Raw genomic sequence first — 9,299 nt, forward strand, 5'->3', positions numbered from 1 at the left:
AACCATGAAATTATTGCAAAGACCAATATCATGAAGATTTTCTGCTATGTTTTCTTCTAGAAGCTTTATGGTTTCCAGTCTTACATTTAAGTCTTTATTCCATTTTGAGTTGATTTATGTGCACAGTTTAAGATAAGAATCCAATTTCATTCTTTTGTATATCGATACCCAGTTTTCCTGGTACCATTTGTTGCACAGACTTTTCCCACTTTGTATTCTTGGGACCCTTTCAGAAGGTCAGTTGACCATATATATTCATGGCTTTATTTCTGGACTCTCTATTATGTTCCATTAGTCTATATGCCCATCTTTATGCCATTACCATACTGTTGTGATTGCTATAGATTTGTAATACATCACAATTTTGAAATCAAGAATTGTGATGCCTCCAAAGACATACAGATGGTCAACAAGTATATAAAAATGCTCAATGTCACTAATCATCAGGGAAATGCAAATCAAAACTACAATAAGATATCAACTCACACCTGTTAGGATAACTAATATCAAAAACACAAACCAAAAAACAAGTATTGGCAAGGATGTGGAGAAATTGAAACACTTGCACACTGTTGATGGGAATGCAAACTGGTGCAGCCACTATAGAAAATAGTATGCAGGTGTCTAAGAAAATTAAAAATATAACTCTCATGGGATCCAGAAATCCTGCTTCTGGATATTTATCCAAAAGAATTTAAATCAGAATCTCAAAGAGATATTAGCACTCCTGTGTTCATTACAGCATTATTCACAATAGCCAAGATGTGGAAAAAAACTAAATGTCTACTGGCAAATGAATAGGTAAAGAAAATATAGTACACACATGCAATTGAATACATTCAACCTTAAAAAGGAAGGAAATCTTGCAACATGGGACAATGTGGATGAAGCTTGAGGACATTATGCTAAGTGAAATAAGTCAGTCACAAGAAGAAAAATACTGTATGATTTCACTTATACGAGGTGTTTAAAATAGTCAAATTTATGAAATCAAAGAGAGGAATGGTGGTTGCTAGGGGAAAAGCAAATGGGGAATTACTAATCAATGGGCATAAATTTCAGTCAAGCGAGATGAATAAGCTTTAGAGATCTTCTGAACAGAATCCTACCTATAGTCAGCAATAAAGTATAATATTGTATACTGAACATTTGTTAAGAGGGTAGATCTCATGTCAAATGTTATTACCACAATAATAATGATGATGATGAAGAAGATGATAATAATGGCATGTTTGTATATTAATCAGAATAATTAAGTGAAGAGGGAAAACCTGTTAATGCAGGAAAGCAAGAGGGGAAGTTTACTGGACCAGTGACCTTAGGTGAGCCCGAGGGGAAGGTATCTGGTACACAAATGGAGAGATTGCCTCTAGATAGACACATGCGTAGTTCCCCCATAGTAGCATAAGGAAAACAAAGAGTATGCTGATAGATTCTATTTGGTGGGTAGATGTGGATGCTGTCCTCTGATTGCTTCAATTTCTCAGTGAAATCCCAAGCGAGGTCATCAGCAGAGAGTGAGGTTGGAAGAAGTTGTATTAGCGGCTTGAAGATCAAAGAGAAGATATTAAAGAGTGGTCGACGGCAGTGTGAGAATAAGTGGACTAGGTGGGGGATTTGGTTTGACAGCTGGGCAATATGAAAGGTTCAATTCAGTTCCGTAATTATCAATGTAATGCAGAGATTGGCAATTTTCCCATAAAGAGCCACACATTTTAGGCATTGTGGTCCCTACAGTCTTGGTTGTAACTACTCAGCTTGGCCATTGTGGTGAGAAACCTTCTATAGATAATATGTAAACTGGAGCTGCCGTGGACTATACATAAGCTGACATTGAGAGTTGTCCTTCTCTCATCTTCAAGACCAGGCTCAAATGCTTTAGCCTCGTTGAGGTGTTGCATGACTTTCTTGAGCATAATCAGTCAGAATTCCTTCTTTGGGCCAAGATACTTCGTTCAACATCTTTCTGCCACGCTCTTTGCACTGTACTGTAAGTGCTAGAGCTAGTTTGTGTTGGTTCAAGAGAGCTGAGTATTAAATTTTCTGGAATTCTTCGGGTCTGTTAATGTAACATCAGTAGCTTGAAATCAGTCATGGCAAGAGTATTCACACCACAGAAATTGGTAAGCCCTGCAAATCAGGGTTTCCCTCACCCCTACAAGTCAGTTGTTGAACATTTATTTACTAGACCACTATGTAATGAATTTGTTTGTATCACCATCACCTCCACTAGCCCCAATTTCTCAAGAATAGAGATCATGTTTAATTAATTTTTCTATCTTTTCCACCTACAGGATTGTGGGAAATATCGTAAATGCTGAAAACTGTTGAATACAATTTTAAATGTTTTATTTTTTACCTAATTAAATAATTCAATTCCAGAAAATTTCTTCCAGTTTCATAATCTTCCCAGAAGTCAGCAAAGTGTACCAACCCATACGTAAAAGGACTAAGGAAGACATCAGGTGTTTTTGAGGTTAATGTCATTTTAGATTAGACCTCAATCTAACACAGTTTTCTCTGGATTGACTTTGGTTTCCATCTGTAATCACCCAACTGGCTCTATCATTTTTGGCCTGGACAAACACTGTGCCTCATATCTGATGGTATGACTCATAGTCCTTAAGAGCATGGGGTTTGGAGCCAGACTACCTCCTGAGAATGGGCAAATTATGAAACACATATGTCCTCATTTGTAGAAGGGGATAAAAATGGCACATACCTTGTAGAATTGCTTTATTGATTAAATAAATAAATGCACTGAAAGCAGTGCCTTAGCAATGTTAGAGCTAATTATCATATTAACTGATCTCCCGGCTTCTCCTCTTGCCTGTCTAAAAATCCACTCTCCTCAAAACATCCAGAGTCAGCTTTTATAACATAAATCTGATCACATTATTCTTCTGCTTGAAAACCACCAATAATTTTCTTAAACTGGAAATAAAAATCCAGTCTCCTTTTCATGGTCTCTAGTCCTTTGATGATCTGCTCCTGGGATTCCTTCTTAATCTCTCCTTGGGCCAGGCTCTCCTGCTTTCACTGGTCTCCTTCTGCTCCTTCAACTTGCCACGGCTTCACCCTACTCTCGGCCCTCACTCTTCCCTCTACCTGGAATAGTTTCCTCCTAGTTCTTCCTGTCGTCCCCTCTCCTCATCCCGATCTTGGTTCAGATGACACCTCTTCAGAGAGGTCTCTCCTGAGCGCTCTTTCCAAAGGAGCTCAATGTATTCTTGTTACACTGGATCTCATTCTCCTGTTTTATTACCTTCATACCATTTATCTGTATCTGAAGTTGTGTTTATTTATCTGTTTATTTGCTTGTTTTTTTCCCAATGTGGTATAAACTCTGGAGAGTATGGATATTGTATATATTCTTCACTGCTGCATCTCTAGTACCTAGAACGGCAGGTCTTCCAATTATTGTTGTTGAATTAATAAATGACATGAATGAGTGAATATATTATCTTGTTCTAATCTGGAAACCCAATTGATCCACTTGTCCTATTGTGAATGGAATCACTGACCATCCATTGCAGAAGCCAGAAATCTTGTCCTTCTCTTTCATCCTGTATATACTCAATCCTTACTTTCTGTCCATTCTGCTTCTAAAATAGCGCATGAATCCCTCTACTTCTTTCTCTCTAGAATCATTATTACTTATTTGGTTTTCTAACTGGTCATTGTCTCCTATCACGTGCAGCTGCAACCTCTTCCCCTCACCACGGCCGGAATAAACTTGCCAAATCACAATTCTGATTGTGTTCCTTCGTTGCTTAAAACCCTTTACCATTAAAGCAGTTACATGGAGCAGCAGACATTATTAATACTCAACCCAACCCTATGTCTTTTTTGCCCATCAGAGTTGCCTGAAATTGAGGATGATTTTTGGCAAGCTGATCGTTTCCCATGTCAGGTATGTGATCTCTCTCTCTCTGTCTCTACATGAGGGCTCTCTCTGCACCAGGGCAACTGCTCAGTGCTCAGGGACACCCAGGGCAACTCTCAAACAATAAGGGATGGCCTCAGTGATAAATGTGCCAGCCTCTCCTGCCTCCCCACCTCCCCATCCTCCAACGGGATGGTTCTTAGACCCTAGAGGCTTCTGGAGGCCACCTCTCTACATGGTGCCTCAAAGGGATACCATGTAAGGTTGAGGTCTTTTGCACATAACTATGACCAGCTTATTAGCAGACTTTTTGTTTGTTTGATTGATTTTCTTTCCTTTTCTCACTTGTGCCACATCCTCACTCATGCATTCTGAAATCAACTTGTAAATAAACTGCCCGTATCCAAGGCCTTGTGGTCAGGGTCCACTCTTGGAGGATACACAAACCAGGATACGTGGCTCATAGTGCAGCTTGTGATCTGGCCTTTACTTCCCTCTCGGGGTTATTTCCCTCAGTCAACAACCACGTCCCACCCACGCCAACACCAGCCTTGTTTTCGGACCATACTAACTCCTCAAGTATCTTATGCTCTTTGTTTTTTCTGCACCTTTGTGTAGTTTTGGCAGCACCCTGCATGCTGCCTCCATCCTCCAGCGGTTACACGAGTGCCTTGTTCCAACAGGTGTTCAATGATTGCTCCTTCCAATAATTGGAGTCTGAAATTTATTCCTGCTCATGTAATTTCACAGAGAAGTCTTAAAATATTTAAGCTTATTTTTACACAGTAGGTTATGGCAATACTACTAACATTCTGAGAATATATATAAGCAGGAATAGTAACATATAGTAATTTTTAAAATTCCGAATATATGTTTTTCTTCTTTTTAGTGGGTTTAAATTAGCCAGGTGCAAACTATCTACTATTTTTATTTGGAAACAATGGTACATCCAGCTGTCCAGAGAATAAATTTGTTTGAATTATATGATTTTTTTTAAACAAACCAATATGAAACTTAAAATTTCCTTTTTACAATAAGTCAAATTCTTTTTGTGGTAGATTATCACATTATTACTTTTATTATAACCTTTTTGCCAAAAATGTTCCCTGGAAGTAGCATTTTCTTGGTTTTAAATAAACTTTTAAGTTTTTCCAGCAAGAGCCAAAGTGATGATAGAATTAGACTCATTATGCTTTTATTTTAGTATAATACTCTTAGCAAGAGATATAGCTCATCCCGAACATATAATTAGAGCTTTGAGGTAATCCTTGCTTTAATATGATTTAAGACGATAAATACCAGTTACAACAAACATGTTACTGCTCCTTCTACTGTTATTCTAATAACTAATCACTCACTAGTAACTTGGATTTCTTTTTTCTATAAAGTTTTAATTTTGATAAAATCAAAAGTCCAGAATTCCTATAGAACAGTAATATCTATTGGCCTGAAACATTTGGAAGAACAGGTGGTCTTCTTGATCCAGGATCAAAATCCACTAGTGACATGACTTATACTATAAATTCACACATTTCATATATAAATGAATTTTTATTTTTATATTCACATCTTTACAGCTTAGGTCTGAATAATTCCCACTCATTGGGTCAGAACACAAAGAAATTTTCTACGGTTGCCCATACCACTACAGCATGCCTGTGTTTCCATGCACCTTGTATTTCTCCTTCACAATCCATTTTAGACATTAGTAATTATGTCTTTGATGTACAGTCGTGTGCCACATGACAACATTTTGGTCGACGGCGAACCACGTATATGACAGTGGTTGCATAAGATTGTAATAGAACTTAAAAATTCCTAATGCCTAGTGATGTCTCGAAGATTCTGACCCTCTGTAGGCCTAGGCTAACTAACATGTGTATGTTTTAGCTTTTAACAAAAAAGTTTAAAAAGTAAAAAAAAAATTAAAAACAATAAAAAAGTTTATAGAATAAAGACATAAAGAAAGAAAATAGTTTTGTGCAGATGATAATGTGTTTGTGTTTTAAGCTAAGCATTATTACAAAAGAGTTAAAAAGTTTAAAAAATTATAAAATGATTACAATAAACTAAGGTTAATTCATTATTGAAGAAAATATTTTAAATTAATATTAGTGTACCCGAAGTGTATGGTGTTTATAAAGTCTACAGTAGTGCACAATAATGTCCTAGGCCTTCACCTTCACTCACCTCTCACTCACTGACTTACCCAGAACAACTTCCAGTCCTGCAGGCTCCATTTATGGTAAGTACACTACACGGGTGTACCATTTTTAATCTTTTATGCTCTATTTTTACTGTACTTTTTCTATGTTTAGATACACAAATACTTACCATTATGTTATAATTGCCTATAGTATTCAGTACCTGTACGTGCTGTACAGGTTTGTAATCTAAGAGCAATAGGCCACACCATACAGTCTAGATGTGCAGTTTGTGTGTGTTAGTACACTCTATGATGTTTGAACAATGATGAAATCACCTAACAACACATTTCTCAGAACATATCCACATTGTTAAGCAGCACATGGCTATATCTCTGCTACACTTAACTACAAACGAAATGAGCATCCAAATTGCCTCTATTTTTTTTACCATCATGTCCCTAGCTTTTCAACACAGCACCTGACACATAAGTAAGCACACAAAAAATCTTTAAACTGCCTCCAGGACTCATCTATGTTTATTTTTCCAGCATTCATAGAACTTCAGTTCATCACTTCATTCATTTATACTTTCAGGTATGTAATTTTACTTAAACATTTGTTTATTCTACAAACTTTTGTTGAGCTCCTGGTATGTGTTAGTGAATATTAAGCTAGATACTGATGCCTTCAAATTCAAATAATCCCTTTTCTTTAAAAAGAGAAAGAGAGAAGTAAAACAAAATTAGCATATAGTAAAGTAGGGAAGTTAAAATAATAAAAAAATACCTAACCTGAATGTTTCCTTTCTCCCTTTTGGTTCTAATATAGAAATTGAATCTCTTTATTGTTTTCAGCATGGTTTATGGAAGATACTTCAAAATAGAGAACAGTTACTAAGTACTATCCATGGCGTAAATAGGAAGGAGAAGGAGTGCTTTGCCGAGACATTTCAGAAGTGTTCAGAGTAATAGTGGCATAGTCCAGCCTAGCCTTATGGGCTGGGGTGTCCAAAGTGGCTTTACCCTAGTCACTCAAAATGTGACCTGGGGAGCACCACCTGGGATGTTGTTAGAAATGCAAATGCTAGACCCCTCCCTAGACCTACTACTGTGTCAGAGACTCCAGCAATTGGTGTCTTAACAAGCCGCCTCTGGGATTCTGAGGCCCACGCTCCGACAGTAGAGACCACTGGTATAGATGCAGCTCCACCATCTCCCCGTGCAGATTTTCCCATAGGAAAGTACTGCCACATCCGGAGTCAAACCTAACTCAGCAGTGAGATGCAGGATTCAGTCTCACAGCTGCAGAGCTCTCAGTAGTGTCATTAGATCATAGGCTGGCCCCCTTAGGACAAACCTGCGCCAGAATAATCATCTAAGCCCTGCTCTGATCTTCTCCTGGCTGCCTGTGTTTTTGCCTCTATTTTATGTCTCTAAGGTTTCATAGAGGAACCTACTTAAGTTATATAATATATAGACTTAATTAAAGGGAAGGAGAATAGAATTCACTAGTTTAAAGGAGAGCAATAGGAATTAATTTAGTATTAGATATTTTCAGCAAGAAGCATGGTGGTGATAAGTCAGAGGCCGTGATGAGTATGAACCCATTAAAGACCATTCTTTTACTCTGTCGATTTCATGGCTACTGACTACAGCTCTAATGCACAGTATCTTGAGAATATGTGACTGTAATCAAACTGGGAATAAATGAATACATCAACATAGAGCCTTACTGAAATATTTGGCATGTACACACACACACACATGCACATACATTTTTCTTCTTTAATATATGGTGTTCTTTTAAAATGCGTTTCTAGGTTGTTTTTGAGGTTTTTAAAATTGTTTGCTTTCTAATTGATGGCCTAAAAATCCTAGTTTTACCACTCTGGAAATTCTGACTTTTCCCTTATTGCTCAATTGTGGTTTTTCAGAGAGGAAAAGCTTGCTATTTTCCAACTCAAAGAAAATACATTTGTCTTATTGTTCTATTTTGTATACCTTCCCCAAAACACAGTTGATAGTTCAAGTGTTTTTTGAAAATTAAAATATTAATAGTAAAATTACCAAGAGGGTTTCAATTAAAAACATCTTGCTTTGCCCTTGTGTGAGCTCTTTTCTATTTACTAGGACGTTATTTAAAATTGAAAAATTAATGTAAATGCTCTCTGGAGAACACAAGTACTTCCATGTAGATAGTTGGAATTTCCTAGGAAATTCCAGACTATCAATTTATCAATCTCTCCTTCAACAAAGATTTTAGAAATGCCAACTGCATGAATATTTGGAAACAATGGTACATCCAGCTGTCCAGAGAATAAATTTGTTTGAATTATATGATTTTTTTTAAACAAACCAATATGAAACTTAAAATTTCCTTTTTACAATAAGTCAAATTCTTTTTGTGGTAGATTATCACATTATTACTTTTATTATAACCTTTTTGCCAAAAATGTTCCCTGGAAGTAGCATTTTCTTGGTTTTAAATAAACTTTTAAGTTTTTCCAGCAAGAGCCAAAGTGATGATAGAATTAGACTCATTATGCTTTTATTTTAGTATAATACTCTTAGCAAGAGATATAGCTCATCCCGAACATATAATTAGAGCTTTGAGGTAATCCTTGCTTTAATATGATTTAAGACGATAAATACCAGTTACAACAAACATGTTACTGCTCCTTCTACTGTTATTCTAATAACTAATCACTCACTAGTAACTTGGATTTCTTTTTTCTATAAAGTTTTAATTTTGATAAAATCAAAAGTCCAGAATTCCTATAGAACAGTAATATCTATTGGCCTGAAACATTTGGAAGAACAGGTGGTCTTCTTGATCCAGGATCAAAATCCACTAGTGACATGACTTATACTATAAATTCACACATTTCATATATAAATGAATTTTTATTTTTATATTCACATCTTTACAGCTTAGGTCTGAATAATTCCCACTCATTGGGTCAGAACACAAAGAAATTTTCTACGGTTGCCCATACCACTACAGCATGCCTGTGTTTCCATGCACCTTGTATTTCTCCTTCACAATCCATTTTAGACATTAGTAATTATGTCTTTGATGTACAGTCGTGTGCCACATGACAACATTTTGGTCGATGGCGAACCACGTATATGACAGTGGTTGCATAAGATTGTAATAGAACTTAAAAATTCCTAATGCCTAGTGATGTCTCGAAGATTCTGACCCTCTGTAGGCCTAGGCTAACTAACATGTGTATGTTTTAGCTTTTAACAAAAAAGTTTAAAAAG

Source organism: Propithecus coquereli, unplaced genomic scaffold (genome assembly GCF_000956105.1).
Source record: "Propithecus coquereli isolate 6110/MARCELLA unplaced genomic scaffold, Pcoq_1.0 Scaffold141, whole genome shotgun sequence".
Lineage (NCBI taxonomy): Eukaryota > Metazoa > Chordata > Mammalia > Primates > Indriidae > Propithecus > Propithecus coquereli.